The sequence below is a fragment of the Pongo abelii genome, chromosome 18, assembly GCF_028885655.2.
Source record: "Pongo abelii isolate AG06213 chromosome 18, NHGRI_mPonAbe1-v2.0_pri, whole genome shotgun sequence".
In the NCBI taxonomy this organism is placed as follows: Eukaryota; Metazoa; Chordata; class Mammalia; order Primates; family Hominidae; genus Pongo; species Pongo abelii.
The window spans coordinates 58,297,541-58,315,594 of record NC_072003.2 but is presented as its reverse complement, the minus strand read 5'-3'; positions in this window follow the sequence as shown (position 1 = coordinate 58,315,594).

The window sequence follows — 18,054 nt, the reverse complement described above, 5'->3', positions numbered from 1 at the left end:
TGCTTTGAGGGCAGAATAAAACTTTTTTTCTTTCCCTCCTCATGTACCTATTACTGCATAGTCCAGCAGTGGTGTACCTTCAATAAATGTTATGCCCATCATCCAAGCATCTCCAAACATGATTGTGTTTAGAAATGGGTTACATTTAGAGATGGTATGTTAAGGTTAGGTTGAGGCAGAATCAACCTCCCAGTAATGTAATAATCTTATTTCTTTTTCCCCCAAGCCGGAGTCTGTTCTCTCACGCAGAGCTGGAGTGCCATTACAGGATCTCAGCTCACTGCAACCTCTGCCTCCCCGGTTCAAGCAATTCTCCTGCCTCAGCCTCCCAAGTAGCTGGATTACAGGCGCGTGTCACCACACCCAGGTAATTTTTGTATTTTTAGTCGAGTGAGGGTTTCACCATATTGGCCAGGCTGGGCTCAAACTCCTGATCGTGATCTGCCCGCCTGGGCCTCCCAAAGTGCTGAGATTACAGGCATGAGCCACCACGCCCAGCCTAATCTTCTTATTCTTAAAAAAGTCCCTCTATAAAAAAGGCAAGAAATTTGCAGTGCAGTATAACAAAGTGCATATAACATACAGCAGTGCATATAACAAAGACTAGAAAGATATTTACTAAAATATTCACCATCGTTATGTCTAGTGGTGGAAATACAGGAGTGTTTCTTCTGATTTTTCTCAATTTAATTTTTTTGTTAACTGAATGAATTTTTCTACTGAGTTAAAGGCACTATACTAGTCGCCAGGGTGAGAAAGATTAATGAATTTCCTTCATATTCAGAACCAAGAAAAGAAGAGGTGAACCAGGCAGAAAACAACTTACTAGAGGCTTATCTACCCTGACATTCATATCAATTGGTATTATGACTGTACTCTGTGATACTATGAAGTTCAGATGGGGCTTGGGAAGGGTGAACAAACCCTTTCTCCTTCTCTAAAGACAAATCTGACCTTAGGTTAACTTTCTTGCTCTTTGCCCTGAAAACTTGATAAAGGTAGGATCTCATCTGTATTGCTAGGCAACATTATTTATGGATAGAAAGGCCCATGGTAGAGAAATTGCACCTGACCTGGAAAAGTGTGAATGAAGCATAAATGCCTGGTGGGAAGCCATGGCTCTAGGATTCCCTAAATATGGAGGCTCATAACAGGTCACATCCCTGTGGGGACCTAGAAGCTATACCTAGGCTATTACAAGAGATATTGGTCTCTATGTGGCATAATATTTCTATGCCAGGGCAACTATTGCACCTGTCTAATATGAGTCTTTTTTTATTGAGGCAGGGTCTCACTCTATTGCCTAGGCTGGAGTGCAGTGGCATGATCTTGGTTCACTGCAGCCTTGACCTCCTAGGCTCAAGTGATCCTCCCACCCCAGCCTCCAGAGTAGCTGGGAGTACACGCATGCACCACCACACCTAGCTACTTTTTGTGTTTTTTGTAGAGATGGGGTTTCACCATGTTGCCCAGGCTGGTCTTGAACTCCTAGGCTCAAGTGATCCACCCAACTCAGCCTCCCAAAGTGCTGGGACTACAGGCGTGAGCCACCATGCCCGGCCTAACCTGAGTCCTATTTTCTCACACCTAAGCTCTCATGTGGGGATGAGGCAGGGGCAGTGCAAGGGAGAACAGAGGGTGTTCTGCTATAAGGATTATTCCCTTTGAAAAGAAATGCCTGACACAGCCCAAGTGAGGTGCTATGTTTCTGGCCCAATAGCCATCTGATTAAACTGGTACCAGGTGTTACCTATTCAGGTCTTGTGAGCCTGAATGTCTTGTTAAGGAGACGCTATACCAGGAGTTGCGGAAAGTATGAAGAGGATAGCCAATTTTAGAAGAGTTGAAACCATTTCCTCAATTATTTCTTCACCAGAAAACACATAAGCATGACTCCTCAAGAGCTCTCTGAAGGAATATTACTGTAGCTTCCACAACTACATTCTTTATTTTAGCCAAGCCTGGAGTGGGTGGGCTGGGGTGAGTGCTTGTAGAGTGACACCCACGATGGACTCAAATCCTTCTTTGGGGGTGAAAGATGATATTTTATAGTAAATGTATAAATTCAGTATTAAAGAAGAAGGTTTTTTTTTGCAGTAGTACTGCAAATAGAGATTTTGATCTAATACATTATCATTGTCAGAGTGATTTTCTTGCTAAATTAAGAAACCTATGGGTCATAAATGAAATAGAACTGGTTGGAGTACAAATGTAATTTGACAGACGTGTTCCCTTGTGTGCTGGAGCTGGTTCATTACTAACTTGCAAGAGTCAACTGTTAAATTTTCAGGAATTTTGGGAACAGACTGTTAAACACTACTGTGATTAAAATTTGAAGCATATAAAGTCACAATTAAATAACTTATATTAAAACAAAGATTATAAATACTCAAAAACATACACCCTCAGAAATGAAAAATTCATTCCCCAGCTGTTGGACATGCTAATGGTAGGCAGTCCTCAGCCATCAGCTCCCTTTGGAGAGTGCTCTGGTGGGAAAGAGCACCCTCACTCAAGGTCACATTCAAGGCCAATTACTAATCGACACAAGTGCATAAATGTCTGGTCTCTTTCCCCCATGTGAGATCACTTTGAAGGATTATCTAAGCTTCAGAGATCCCCATAGGTCAGCTGAAGCTTTCAAAAGGCTGTTCCAAGGCTCAACTTCTTCTGCACAATCCCCACTTCAGGAGGGCTCCCTGATAACTGCCTTGCACATCATTCTCCATCTGTGACAACACCCAACCAAAAATGTTTCAGGCACCAGAATCATCACTGATTAGTAAGACATGATCTTTGTTCACAAGAAGATTACAATTTAGGAAAACAGAAATGTATCTATTAGAATACAAAGTAATAACAGCTATGATGGGTAAACATTATGAAGCCCATATGAGGTATTCCTAGCTGAATCTTTGGAGAGTTGAAAACGTAAAGCTGAAACTGGATCCCTTCCTTACACCTTATACAAAAATTAATTCAAGATGGATTAAAGACTTACATGTTAGACCTAAAACCATAAAAACCCTAGAAGGAAACCTAGGCAATACCATTCAGGACATAGGCATGGGCAAGGACTTTATGTCTAAAACACCAAAAGCAATGGCAACAAAAGCCAAAATTGACAAATGGGATCTAATTAAACTAAAGAGCTTCTGCACAGCAAAAGAAACCACCATCAGAGTGAAAAGGCAACCTACAGAATGGGAGAAAATTTTTGCAACCTACTCATCTGACAAAGGGCTAATATCCAGAATCTACAATGAACTCAAACAAATTTACAAGAAAAAACAAACAAACCCATCAAAAAGTGGGCGAAGGACATGAACAGACACTTCTCAAAAGAAGACATTTATGCAGTCAAAAGACACATGAAAAAATGCTCATCATCACTGGCCATCAGAGAAATGCAAATCAAAACCACAGTGAGATACCATCTCACACCAGTTAGAATGGCGATCATTAAAAGGTCAGGAAACAACAGGTGCTGGAGAGGATGTGGAGAAATAGGAACACTTTTACACTGTTGGTGGGACTGTAAACTAGTTCAACCACTGTGGAAGTTGGTGTGGCAATTCCTCAGGGATCTAGAACTAGAAATACCATTTGACCCAGCCATCCCATTACTGGGTATATATCCAAAGGACTATAAATCATGCTGCTATAAAGACACATGCACACGTATGTTTATTGCGGCACTATTCACAATAGCAAAGACTTGGAACCAACCCAAATGTCCATCAATGATAGACTGGATTAAGAAAATGTGGCACATATACACCATGGAATACTATGCAGCCATAAAAAATGATGAGTTCATGTCCTTTGTAGGGACATGGATGAAGCTGGAAACCGTCATTCTCAGCAAACTATCGCAAGGACAAAAAACCAAACACCTCATGCTCTCACTCATAGGTGGGAATTGAACAATGAGAACACATGGACACAGGAAGGGGAACATCACATACCAGGGACTGTTGTGGGGTGGGAGGAGGGTGGAGGGATAGCATTAGGAGATATACCTAATGCTAAATGACAAGTTAATGGGTGCAGCACACCAACATGGCACATGTACACATATGTAACAAACCTGCACGTTGTGCACATGTACCCTAAAACTTAAAGTATAATAATAATAAAAAAAAAATTCAGAGCAGAAATACAAAAAAAAAAAAAAGCATATTTGTAAAGGAAGAGATATCTACACTGCTTCTAAAGGACAAGTAAGAGCTAACCAGGCTGGAAAAAAAGGAAAAAGAAAAAGAAAGGCAGAAAGGTATTTCGCAAAGAAGAAACAGCATGTTCAAAGAGCAGGATGACTACGAAAACACAATGACACTATAAAGAATGCAATTTTTTTTCAGTTGCTCATAGAGGTAGGAAAGAGGTGAAATCCCATGCAAAGATAGTTTTCTTTAAAGACTTATTATGTCTCTACTAAAAATACAAAAAATTAGCCAGGCATGGTGACGGGTGCCTGTAGTCCTAGCTACTCGGGAGGCTGAGGCAGAAGAATGGCGTGCACCCAGGAGGCAGAGCTCGCAGTGAGCTGAGATCGCACCACTGCACTCCAGCCTGGGTGACAGAGTGAGACTCTGTCTTAAAAAAAAAAAAAAAAAAAAGACTTACGTTAACGACATTGAACTTTATGCTCAAGAAAAGGAGAGGCATGGAAGGGTGATATACATTTGTATTTTGTAAATATCTCTGGGCCTACAATAGGGAAAGTAGATTTGGGGAGAAGGAAACAGAAGACAAGAAGGCTAGTAAGAGGCTACTATAGTATTCTTGGCAGAAGATGTTAGTCTGAACCAAAGTTCAGACAATGAATAGAGAGAAGAAGGAAAGTGGAGATATTTTGGAGGTAGCATTGACAAGACTTGAAGAGTCATTGAGCATGGGGTTGATAAAGAGAAAAGGATCAAGGGAAACCTCAAATTTCTGATGAGAAAATGGATAGAAGAGATAAAATATGACACTTAAGGCAGTGATTTTTAGGTAAGTTCAATCTGACCTGTTTGTGGGACACCCAAATAAATATATGAAGTTAGCAGCCTGATGCGGAGTTTAAATTGTGTGTGTGTGTGTGTGTGTGTGTGTGTGTGTGTGTGTGAGAGAGAGAGAGAGAGAGAGAGAGAGAGACAGAGAGAGAGAGAAACACCTAGAGTGGCTACTTCCGTAATTGCCCCATCCATGCTCTGGCAGCTGATTAGTGAAAGTGTTAAAACTGCCGGAGCCTGTGTAATCACTTTTATAAAGTGATTCAAGAGTACAATATAACTCAGCAGTTGTGAGACAGTGTGGCATATTTAGAACAAGATTTTGAAGTCAGGCCAACCTGAGCTTTTATCCCAAATCCACCACCTGCTTGCCATAAAGACTTAGATGAGTCACGTGTCTGACCCTCACATTCCCCATCAAGAATGCGACTGCTAATCACACTTTGCAAGGTTGCCGCAGGCTTAAATGAGATTGTATATGTAAAAGTACGTGACACATATTAGGCCTTCAGCGATTCTTTCGTTTCCCAGCCCATAGAGTTTCCAGTGCTCTTTGCATTGTATCTGTCACCCTCCGTACTTCCTGACTCCAGTTTCCACTTTGAACTCATCCTGTTAATATAAAGCATTATTTCAATTACCTGATAAAGATAAAATCCAGCCCCTGCTCTCCCTTTGTACTGTCTGGCTCTGGATGTTTTTGTAATGCTTTCCTGGCCTTGTCTACATCTAATTTACTTCCTTTCAGTTGAATGTTATCGCAAGTCATGAATTGTTCTCACTTCATGTTTATTGCAAACAGATAACCATTATCTCCAACAGGCCCCTGCTTGGTTTTATCTTAGTCGTTTCACATTCGGCAACTTTTTAATTATTTCATTTTATTTTCTCTACATTAGGTTGTTTCTCTTTTGCATTGATACTTGGATAAAGAGGCGAAAACAAATTTGTAATTTAATAAGGCTTTTCAGACGTATTACTGCTGGAAACAAGCTGAGGTCCTTAAAATTTGTTTTGACCGTAAAGTTCCATGACCATTTCAAAATTCCTTGGCTGAAAAAAACGAAGTTTTTTAGTTTCCCCTCTACAAGGTGCTGACTTAATTTCATCAACAGATCCCAGTCAAGCCAGTCAAGGCTTGGTTGGTTTCAGAAACCAGGGCTGCTTCATTTGGGGGGTTACACAAGGCAGCTGGAGAAGATAGGACTGAACCATATCTAGGAGGGAGAACAATGCCAAACCAGAGAAGAGTTAAGCAGTGGCTTCACTCAAGGGAAAGGCATAGGATGAGAATAGAAAAGAAACCAATACTCTGGAGTCAGGTAAACATAAGAATAAATGAAGGCAGGCGCGGTGGCTCATGCTTGTAATCCCAGCACTTTGGAAGGCCGAGATGGGTGGATCACCTGAGATAAGGAGTTCAAGACCAGCCTGGCCAATATGGTGAAACCCCATCTCTACTAAAAATACAAAAAAAACCAAAATGCCAGCCATGGTGGCAGACGCCTGTAATCCCAGCTACTCGGGAGGCTGAGGCAGGAGAAACACTTGAACCCGGGAGGCAGAGGTTGCAGTGAGCCGAGATCACACTACTGCACTCCAGCCTGGGCAACAAGGAGAGACTCTGTCTATAAATAAATAAATAAATAAATAAATAAATAAAATGAAGAGAGAGGAATGACGGTTAAATAGCTGAAACTACTCAATACAGGTAGGGTGGATAAAGGCAGGTCCTTTTTTTTTCTCATCTTTCTGAGTGTGGCTCTTCGATTCCCATCAAAGAAAATTATATGAGAGCCCATAGAAGATGGCCCCAGTAGTTATTCTGCATTTTGTCCTCTCCCTCACACTTCAGTCTACCCTCTCATCTCCTTCACTCTCTACTTATCATGCTACCCAGCTACAAATTTCATCTATCCCCTCCTCAGCTGTATAGCCCATACATCTCCCTGCTAATTAAAAGTTCTAGGCTGGGCGCAGTGGCTCATGCCTGTAATCCCAGCACTTTGGGAGGCCGAGGTGGGCGGATCACGAGGTCAGGAGATCGAGACCATCCTGGCTAACACTGTGAAACCCCGTCTCTACTAAAAATACAAAAAATTAGCCGGGCGTGGTGGCAGGCACCTGTAGTCCCAGCTACTCGGGAGGCTGAGGCAGGAGAATGGCGTGAACCCGGGAGGCGGAGCTTGCAGTGAGCCGAGATCATGCCACTGCACTCCAGACTGTGCGACAGAGCGAGACTCCGTCTCAAAAAAAAAAAAAAGTTCTAAAATGAAATATAAAGGTAGAAGCAACAATCTCCTCCTCCTCCTCATTAGCCTTTACCATATAAATCAGCCCTGAACAATAGAAATAAGAAAGAGAACTAACATTTCCTGAGCACTGTCACACTGTCTGGCATTTGAGTACTTTGCATGACTTATCCCAGTGAATCCTCAGTATGTTCCAGTTGAACAGTTGCGGAAACTGAAACTCCCTAAAGTGATGAAACTAGCAGATGAAAGAGCTGGAATTTACACACTGGCCATTCTGACTGCAACCTTCATTTCTAACAATGCTAATTTATGAATTGCACTTTCATGTTGCAGTATTAATATTAATTAATATTTCTCTGCAATGAGCTGCCAGGTCCCCTTTACCTGGCCACTTCTCCTCTGGAGTCAGTGTCGTTCTGGCCCACCATAAGTACAAAGTGAAATAAAGAATTGCACTGGAAAACAAATAGCTCCCTAGCCCAGCATTCTCAAGTCTGCATGTCTGGTATGTGCTGCTTTTACCACTCATACATGAAAATGTAATGTATTTTGTGATGTTCATAGTGGAGTGGCATTTAGAGACCCAAGACCTGACACTCTGCTTTAAAACCCCATCATGAGATAAATATCCCTCTTCTAAACCAAAAGAAAAAAAAATCAAAAGAAAAGGCAATACATTTAATAATGATCCAAATGAACAGAAATGAAAGGAACTACACTGGCTAGGTTGATACCAAGTCACCTCTGCCCTGACTGAAGCTGATCCACCACTTCTATCTTCAGCTGTTTATTCAGTCCAAGGCCTGACTTCCTGCTTTATACGCATCTCGTGAGCTCCCAGTGCCACACATCCTAAAATAAATTACCAAAGGGACTCCAGGAACACTCCTTGTTCTTGTTATAAATTTCAAGAAATATATAGAACTTCCTATAGACCCACAGGACAGCCCTTTCAGATGTGCTGAGAAGAGCCTGGCTTTCCTCTTCTGAAAGATTTATCTCCTAGAGCCCATGGGCAAAGAGCAGTGGTAAGACCTCTGTGGTTACAAACTCTTTTGCAGTCTAGTTCAAAGAAAACATCATGGGCTTTGGAGTCAGAAAGATTTGAGTTGAAGCCTGAGCTTGCTACCTACTACAGCTGCAACCCTATGCAATGTGCTTTATTTTCCTTGACCATCAGGATCTTCCTATATAAGGTAAGTGAACAGTTACAGTGGAAGAACATTGCAATAATTCAGTGAAATAACATCTAAAGGCAACTTCATGGTAGTGGAACTAGAGTCTGTGTACAAGAACTACTGAGCCCCTCTTTAAAAAGAGGTATCACCTTCATCTTCCTACCAACTTCATGGAGTATAAAAAGGACAGAGCACATTGCAAATGCTGCTGAAATTGAGATATGGAGAGCTAAAATAATATGCCAACTGCCCTTCAGAAAGTTGAAGCAAAACTTTCTAATTTTGCCAGGTCACCTGAATACCCCCCACAACTCCAGGATTTTTTTTTCCACTAATCTAGCTTCGGAAGCAATTAATGGTGCTATATTCCCATGACCCTTTTTCTGTATTGTTTTACGTTCTGTTCTGTCTTATTTTGTGTGTACATACTTTATTTCCTTTTTAATTAGTGTTTTTCTTCACTTTTTATATCTACACAGCTGAGCAGAAACATATATGCAATGTTTAACCTACTATGAAATTTAGAAACGAAGAAATATGTGGTAGGAACCAGCTTTACGCCTTCCCTAGCTCCCAGGGGAATCAGACAAATATAAAGCTGAGATATATTCTTTGCTTACCCAGAACAAGGGGAAACTGGGGGATGTTGCAAGCGTCCATCAATGTAAGGTGGAAAACGGGGGAAAGAGCACTGGAAAAGGAGTCAAGAGGCTTGAGTTCTGTTGCTGCCTCTGCCACTAACTCACCATGCGTTCTATCTTTTCTCTCTTCCTCTGTTTCTCTCTTTCACATCTACAAAATAATGCAGCAGGTCTCAAACTTGCTCTGCATCATAATCATATGATTTTTTTAATTAAAAGACTTTATTTTTATTGATTATTATTGTTTTTGATTGACAAATTATAATTGTACACATTTATGGGCTACAATGGGATGTTTTGATATATGTATTCAATGTGGAAGAACAAAATCAAGCTAACTAATTTATTCAGCACCTCACCTACCTATCCTGTTTTATGGTGAGACATTTGAAATTTATTCTCTTAGTCATTTTGAAATATACAATACATTATTATTGACTGTGGTACCCTATTGTGCAATAGATCTTAGAACCTATTTTTCCTGTCTATCTGAAACTTTTCACCCTTTGTATCCTTCAACAACTCCCCAATCCTCCCTTCATCATCCCTCACCTCCCCCAGCCACTGGTAACCATTATTCTACTCTCTACTTGGACTAGCTCAACTTTCTTCGATTCCAGATATAAGTGAGATCATGTGGCATTTGTCTTTCTGTTCCTGGCTTATTTCTTTTTTTATTTTTATTTTTTGTACCTGAATAAGTTCTTTAGTAGGTGATTTCTGAGAATGTGGTGCATCCATCAATAGAGCAGTATACATTGTATGCAATCCACCTCCCACCCTTTCTCCCCAGTCCTCAAAGTTCATTGTAGCATCCTTATGACTTTGTGTCCTCACAGCTTAGCTCCCACTTACGAGTGAGAACATATGATGTTTGGTTTTCCATTCCTGAATTTCTTCATTTAGAATAATGGTCTCCAATTCCATCCAGGTGGCTGCAAATGTCATTATTGCTTTCCTTTTTATGACTGAGTAGTATTCCATGATATCTATACCACATTTTCTTTATCCACTCGTTGACTGATGGGCATTTGGGCCAGTTCCATATTTTTGCAATTGCAAATTGTGCTGTTATAAACATGTGTGTGCAAGTATCTTTTTCATATAATGACCTCTTTTCCTCTGGATAGATACCCAAGAGTGGGATTGCTGGATCAAATGGTAGATCTACTTTTAGTTCTTTAAGGAATCTCCACACTGTTTTCCATAGTGTACTAGTTTACATTCCCACCAACAGTGTGAAAGCATTCCCTTTTCACTGCATCCAGGACAACATCTATTTTTTTTGACTTTTTGATTATATGGGCCTGGCTTACTTCACTTAGGATAATATACTCTAGATTCATCCATGTTGTCACAAATAACAGAACTTCATTCTTTTTTAAGACTGAATTGTATTCCATTGTGTATACATACCACATTTTCTTTACCCATTCATTTGTTGATTAACACTTAGGTGGATTCCATATCTTGGCTTTGGGAATAATGTGGCAATGCCCATGGTAGCGCACCTATCCCTTCAACCTGCTGATTTCAGTTCCTTTGCATAAATATCCAGAAGTGGGATTACTAAGTCATATTATAGTTTTATTTTTAGATATTTGAGGAACTTCTATACTATATTCCATAATGGCTATATTAATTTACATTCCCACCAACAGTGTGTAAGTGTTCCCTTTTTTCCATATTCCCTCCAACAGTTGTTGCCTTTTATCTTTTTCATAAGATGTGTGAGGTGATATCTGACTGTGGTTTTAGTTTGCATTTTTCTGATGATTAGTGATGCTGAGCATTTTTTCATGCACCTATTGGTCATTTGTATGTCCTCTTTTGAGAAACATCTGTTCAGTTCTTTCTGTTTTCTTGCTATTGAGTTCTGTTTCTTATATATTTTAGATATTAACCCCTTATTAGGTGTATGGTTTGCAAATATTTTCTTCCATTCTCTGAATTGTCTCTTCACTTTGCTGATTGTTTCCTTTGCTGTGCAGAAGCTTTTATAGTTTAACATGGTCCCATTCATCTATTTTTGTTTTTGCTGTCTGTGATTTCAGAGTCATATCCAAAAAAATCATTGCCCAGACCCAGGTCATGGAGCTTTTCCTTTTATATTTTCTTCCAGTAGCTTTACAGATCCAGGTCTTGTATTGAAGTCTTTCTCCCGTTCCCTCCAAGATGGCCAAATAAGAACAGCTCCAGTCTACAGCTCCCAGCGTGAGCAATGCAGAAGACAGGTGATTTCTGCATTTCCAACTGAGGTACCAGGTTCATCTCACTGGGACTTGCTGGACAGTGGGTACAGCCCACAGAGTGTGAGCCAAAGCAGGCTGGGGCATCGCCTCACCCGGGAAGTGCAAGGGGTCGGGGAATTCCCTTTCCGAACCAAGGCAAGCTGTGACAGATGGTACCTGGAAAATCGGGACACTTCCACCCTAATACTGCACTTTTCCAACAGTCTTAGCAAATGGCACACCAGGAGATTATATCCCACGCCTGGCTCAGAGGGTCCCATGCGCACAGAGCCTTGCTCACTGCTAGCACAGCAGTCTGAGAACTAACTGCAAGGCAGCAGAGAGGCTGGGGGAGGGGCGTCTGCCATTGTTGAGGCTTGACTAGGTAAACAAAGCGGCTGGGAAGCTCGAACTGGGTGGAGCCCACTGCAGCTCAATGAGGCCTGCCTGCCTCTGTAGACTCCACCTCTGGGGGCAGGGCATGGCTGAACAAAAGGCAGCAGAAACTTCTGCAGACTTAAACGTCCCTGTCTGACAGTTTTGAAGAGAGTAGTGGTTCTCCTAGCACAGAGTTTGAGATCTGAGAACGGACAGACTGCCTCCTCAAGTGGGTCCCTGACCCTCAAGTAGCCTAACTGGGAGACACCTCCCAGTAGGGGCCGAATGACACCTCATACAGCTGGGTTCCCCTCTGAGATGAAGCTTCCAGAGGAAGGATCAGGCAGCAACATTTGCTATTCTGCAATAATTGCTGTTCTGCAGCCTCCGCTGGTGATACCCAGGCAAAGAGGGTCTGGAGTGGACCTCCAGCAAACTCCAACAGACCTGCAGCTGAGGGTCCTGACTGTTAGAAGGAAAACTAACAAACAGAAAGGAATAGTATCAACATCAACAAAAAGGACATCCACACCAAAACCCCATCTGTAGGTCACCATCATCAAAGACCAAAGGTAGATAACACCACAAAGATGGGGAGAAACCAGAGCAGAAAAGCTGAAAATTCTAAAAATCAGAGCACCTCTTCTCCTCCAAAGGAATGCAGCTCCTTGCCAGCAACAGAATAAAGCTGGATGGAGAATGACTTTGACGAGTTGACAGAAGTAGGCTTCAAAAGATCAGTAATAACAAATTTCTCCAAGCTAAAGGAGGATGTTCGAACCCATCGCAAAGAAGCTAAAAACCTTGAAAAAGATTAGGCGAATGGCCAACTAGAATAAACAGCATAGAGAAGACCTTAAATGACCTGATGGAGCTGAAAACCATGGCATGAGAACTACATGATGCATGTACAAGATTCAGTAACCAATTCAATCAAATGAAGAAAGGGTATCAGTGATGGAAGATCAAATGAATGAAATGAAGCAAGAAGAGAAGTTTAGAGAAAAAAGAGTAAAAAGAAATGAACAAAGTCTCCAAGAAATACAGGACTATGTGAAAAGACCAAATCTACGTCTGAATGGTGTACCTGAAAGTGACGGGGAGAATGGAACCAAGTTGGAAAACACTCTTCTGGATATTTTCCAGGAGAACTTCCCCAACCTAGCAAGGCAGGCCAACATTCAAATTCAGGAAATACAGAGAAAGCCACAGAGATACTCCTTGAGAAGAGGAACTCCAAGACACATAATTGTCAGATTCACCAAGGTTGAAATGAAGGAAAAAATGTTAAGGGCAGCCAGAGAGAAAGGTCGGGTTACCCACAAAGGGAAGCCCACCAGACTAAAAGCGGATCTCTCAGCAGAAACTCTACAAGCCAGAAGAGAGTGGGGGCCAATATTCAACATTCTTAAACAAAAGCATTTTCAACCCAGAATTTCATATCCAGTCAAACTAAGCTTCATAAGTGAAGGAAGTCTTTTTAATCCATTTTGAGTTCATGTTTTTACATGGTGTAAGATAAGAATCTAATTTCACTCTTTTGCATGTGGATATTTAGATTTTCCAACACCATTAATTAAAGAGTCTGTCCTTTCTCCACTGTGTGTCCTTGGCACCTTTGTCAGAAATCAATTGACTGTAAATTCATTGCTTTATTTCTGGGTTTTCCATCTTGGTCCATTGGTTGATGTGTCTGCTTTTACACCAGTGACATACTGTGTTGATGACAATCACTTTATAATATGTTTTGAAGTCAGAGAGTGTGATGCCTCCAGCTTTGCTTTGTTTTTGTTTTCATTTGTTTGTTTTTGCTCAGGATTGCTTTGGCTATTCAGGCTCTTTTGTGGTTCCACAAGAATTTTTTTTTCTATTTCTGTGAAGAATGTCATTGGTATTCCGATATGGATTGCATTGATTATGTAGATTGCTTTGGGTAGTACAGTCATTTTGACAATATTATTTTAATACATAAGTATAGGATGCATTTTCATTTGTCTCTGTCTTCTTCAATTTCTTTCAGCAATGTTTCACAGGTTTTTTGTAGAGGTCTTTCATCTCTTTGGTTAAATTTTTTCCTAGATGTTTTTCTTTTTTCATAGTTATTATAAATGAAATTGCCTTCTTGATTTCTTCTTAAGCTATTTTGTTGTTCATATGTAGAAATACTACTGATTTTTATATTAATTTTGTATCCTGCAACTTTACTGAATTCATTTATCAGTTCTAAGAGTTTTTTGTTGGAGTCTTAAGGATTTTCCATATATAAAATTATGTTATCTGCAAAGAGGGACAATTGACTTTCTCTTTTCTCTTTTCCAACTTGGATGCCTTTTATTTCTTTCTCTTGATCCCACATGATCATCATGTATTATCTTTTTGATGTGTTGTTGGATTTGGATTGCTCGTATTTTGTTAAGGTTTTTACATCTATGTTCATCAGGAATACTGGCCTGTAGATTTCCTTATTTCTTTTGTCATTGTCTGATTTTGGTATCAGGGTAATGCTGATCTTATATAATGATATAGAAAGAATTCTCTATTTTTCAATTTTTTGCAATAGTTTGAGAATTGGTGTTATGTTTTCTTTGTAAGTTTGGTAGAATTCAGCAGTAAAGCCATCTGGTTGTGGGCTTTTCTTTGTGAGGAAACTTTTTATTATGATTCAATCTTGTTCATTATTAGTCTATTCAGGCTGTATGTGTCTAGGAATTTGTCCATTTACTCTAGGTTTTCCAATTTGTTATCATATAGTTGTTTATAATAGTCTTTACTGATTGTGGGTATTTCTGTGGTATCAGTTGTAATGTCTCATTTCTGATTTTATTTGTGTCATCTCTTTTTTCGTTTAGTCTCACTAACACTTTATGAATTTTGTTTATACTTTCAAAAAACAACTTTGCATTTTGATGATCTTTTGTAAATTCTTTTTCTATTTCATTTAGTTCTGCTCTGATCTTTATTACTTTGTTCCTTCTACTAATTTTGGGTTTGGTTTGTTCGTACTTTTCGAGTTCCTTGATGTTCATCATTAGGTTGTTTATTTGAAATTTTTCTACTTTTCTGATGTAGGCGTTTATTACTATAACCTTGCCTCTTAGCACTGCTTTTGCTGTACCCACTAAGTTTTGATATGTTGTTTCCATTTCATTTGTCTCAAGAATTTTCCCTCTTAATTCTTTCATTGATCCAGTGGTCATTCAGGATCAGGTTGTTTAATTTCCGTGTATTTGTAAGTGTCCAAAGTTCTCATTACTGATTTCTAGGTGTTTTTCTACTATGGTCTGAGAAGATATTGGGTATGATTTTGATTTTTTTTAATTTGTTCAACTTGTTTTGTGGCCTAACATATAGTCCATCCTGGAGAGTATTTCATGTGCTGATGAGAATAATGTGTTTTCTGCAGCTGTTAGATAAAATATTCTGTAAATGTCTGTTATGTCCATTTGGTCTATAGTGCAGATTAAGTTCAATGACCAGTGTTGAAAGTGGAGTGTTGAAGTTCCCAACTATTATTGTTTTGGGTCTATTTCTCTCTTTATCTTGAATAATATTTGCTTTATATATCTGGGTGCTCTGTTGTTGTATATGTATTTACAAATTGTAATATTCTCTTGCTGAATTGATCTCTTTATTGTTACATAATTATCTTCTTTGCCTCTTTTTGGTTTTTGACTTAAAGGCTATGTTGTCTAACATAAGTATACCTACTCCTGCATGCTTTTGGTTCCATTTGCATGCAATTTTTTTTTTCATTCCTTTACTTTCAGCCTATGTGTGTCTTTACAGGTGAGGTGAGTTTCTGGTAGGCAGCATATAGTTGGGTCTCGTTTCTTAATTCATCTTTTAATTAGGGAATTTAAACCATTTACATTTAGTTATTACTGATAGGTGATGATTTATTCCTGTTATTTTGTTAATTGCTTTCTGATTATTTTATATATGCTTCATTTCTTTATTTCTCCTTTATGATTTGGTGGGTTTCATAGTGATAACATTTGACTCCTTTCTCTTTCTCATTTGTGTGTCTCCTCTACCAGTGAGTTTTATATGTTTGTGTTTTATGATGGTGAATATCATGCAATTCCAGATATAGGACTCTCTTAAGCATTTCTGATAAGGTCAGTCTAGTGGTGATGAATTCCCTTAGTTTTTGCTTATCTGAGAAAAACTTTATTTCTCCTTTGCTTTTTAAAAAGAGCTTTGCTTGGTAGTATTCTTGCCAGACATTTTTTTTCTTTCAGCACTTTGAATGTATTATCCAATTCTCCCCTGGCCTGTAAGGTTTCTGCCAAGAAATCCACTATTATCCTGATGAGGATTCCATTATATGTGACTGGACGGTTTTCTTTCTGTTTTTAGAATTCCTTTTTTGTTTGTTAGTTTGACTTTTGACAGCTTGACTTTTGAGTGTTTACTACAATATGCCTGAGAGGAGATCTTTTTGGATTGCATCTATGTGGAAATATTTAAGCTTCCTGTATCTGCATGCCTACATTTCTTTCAAGACTTGGGAAGTTTTCAACTATTATTTCATTAAATATGTTTTCTATGCCTTTGCCCATCTCTTCTCTTCTGAAAACCCCCAGATTCAAATATTTGGTTACTTTCTGGTGTTTCATATGTCACATAGGCTTTCTTCATTCTTTTTTATCTTTTGGATGACTAGGTTGTTTCAAAAGACCTGTCTTCATGTTCAGAAATTTTTTCTGGCTGGGTACAGTGGCTCATGCCTATAATCCCAGCACTTTGAAAGGCCAAGATGGTAGAATTGCTTGAAGCCAGGAGCTTGAGAAGATCCTGGACAACAAAGCAAAATCCCATCTCTACAAACAATAAAAATAAATTAGCCAGCCTGTAGTACCCACTACTTGAGAGGCTAAGGCAGGAGGATCACTTGAACCCAGGAATTCGAGGCTGCAGTGTGCTATGATCATGCCACTTCACTCTAGCCTAGGTGTAAAGGAATAAATTTTTTCTTCTGTTTGTTCTAGTCTATTGCTGAAGCACAATTTTATTTTTTATTTAATTCATTGAATTATTCAGTTCCAGGATTTCTGTTTGCTTCTTTTTTATGATATCCGTCTCTTTGTTGAATTTCTCATTCAAATCATGAATTGCTTTATTCTTCGTATTGCTTATCTTATTCACTTGTATCTCACTAAGTTTCTTTAATAACATTATTTTGAATTATTTTTCATGCATTTCATAGAATTATTTTTCTTTAGAATCTGTTATCGGAAAATCATGTTCCTTTGGAGGTGTCATGTTTCCCTGCTTTTTCACATTTCCTGTGTATTTACTTTGATAGCTGCACATCTAGTATTACAATTGCTCTTCCAATTTGTATGGATTGGCTTTTATAGAAAAATATTTTTTCTGTAGATGTGTCTATAGTGTTGGCTGGGGAGAGTGTTTTGGCTTTGCCTCTGGGTGGGTGCAGTAGTATAATCTCCATATGATTTTTTTGGCTGTAATCAGCATCAGTGGTATCTGTGAGTTCCTCAGTGGCTTGCGTTGTGGTTGTTAGTAAAGACTTTGGTGAGGTTTTGCTGGGGACAGGAATGCCAAGTGGGCTAGTTCTCAGGAACCAGTGGTGGCAGCAGGAGGCCAGACATGCTGGTCCACAGGCTCCCAGATGGCATACGTGGGCACCAGTGGTAGTTCTGGGTGGGCCAGTCCTTGGGCCTCCAGGAGGTGTGCATAGGTGCCAGTGGTGTCAGCAGCAAGACAGATGGGCAGGTCCTTGGGCCCTTGGGTGGTGTGCTTACCATAGTGTGCTCAGGATTGCTGGTGACAGTGGCAGTAGCAGCAGCAGGCCAACCCTCAGGCCTCTGAGCAGCAAATGCAGGCATCAATGGTGTTTGTGGAGGGTGGGGCAGAGCAATACTCAGGCCCATGGCTGGCTCACACAGGTAGATGGCCGCAACAGTGGTGGTAGGTTGCATGGGTTGGTCCTCAGGACTTCAGGAGGCACATGTGGGCACTGGCAGTGGCCCAGGAAGACCCACTTTTATGCCCCTGGATGTCACAAATGGGCACTAGTAGCAGCAGTAGAACAGGCCTGTCCCCAGATCTCTGAAGGTGTACATGGGCACTGGTGGTGATGGGCAGGGTGGGTTGATCCCAGACCCCTAGACGTCACATGCAGGTGCTGACATTGGTGGCCATGGTCAGAGTGAACCTGTCCTCTGGCTCCTGGATGGTGCAGGTGGGCTCCAGCAGCAACAGGCAAGGCAGATACATCCCCAGCCCCTCAAACAACATGCATAGATGTCAGCAGTGGTGGCACTGAGTGGAGCAAGCCTGTCCTCAGGCCCCAGATGACATGCACAAGCACTGGTAATGAGGGAGCCAGGCAGAGTAGGCCGGTT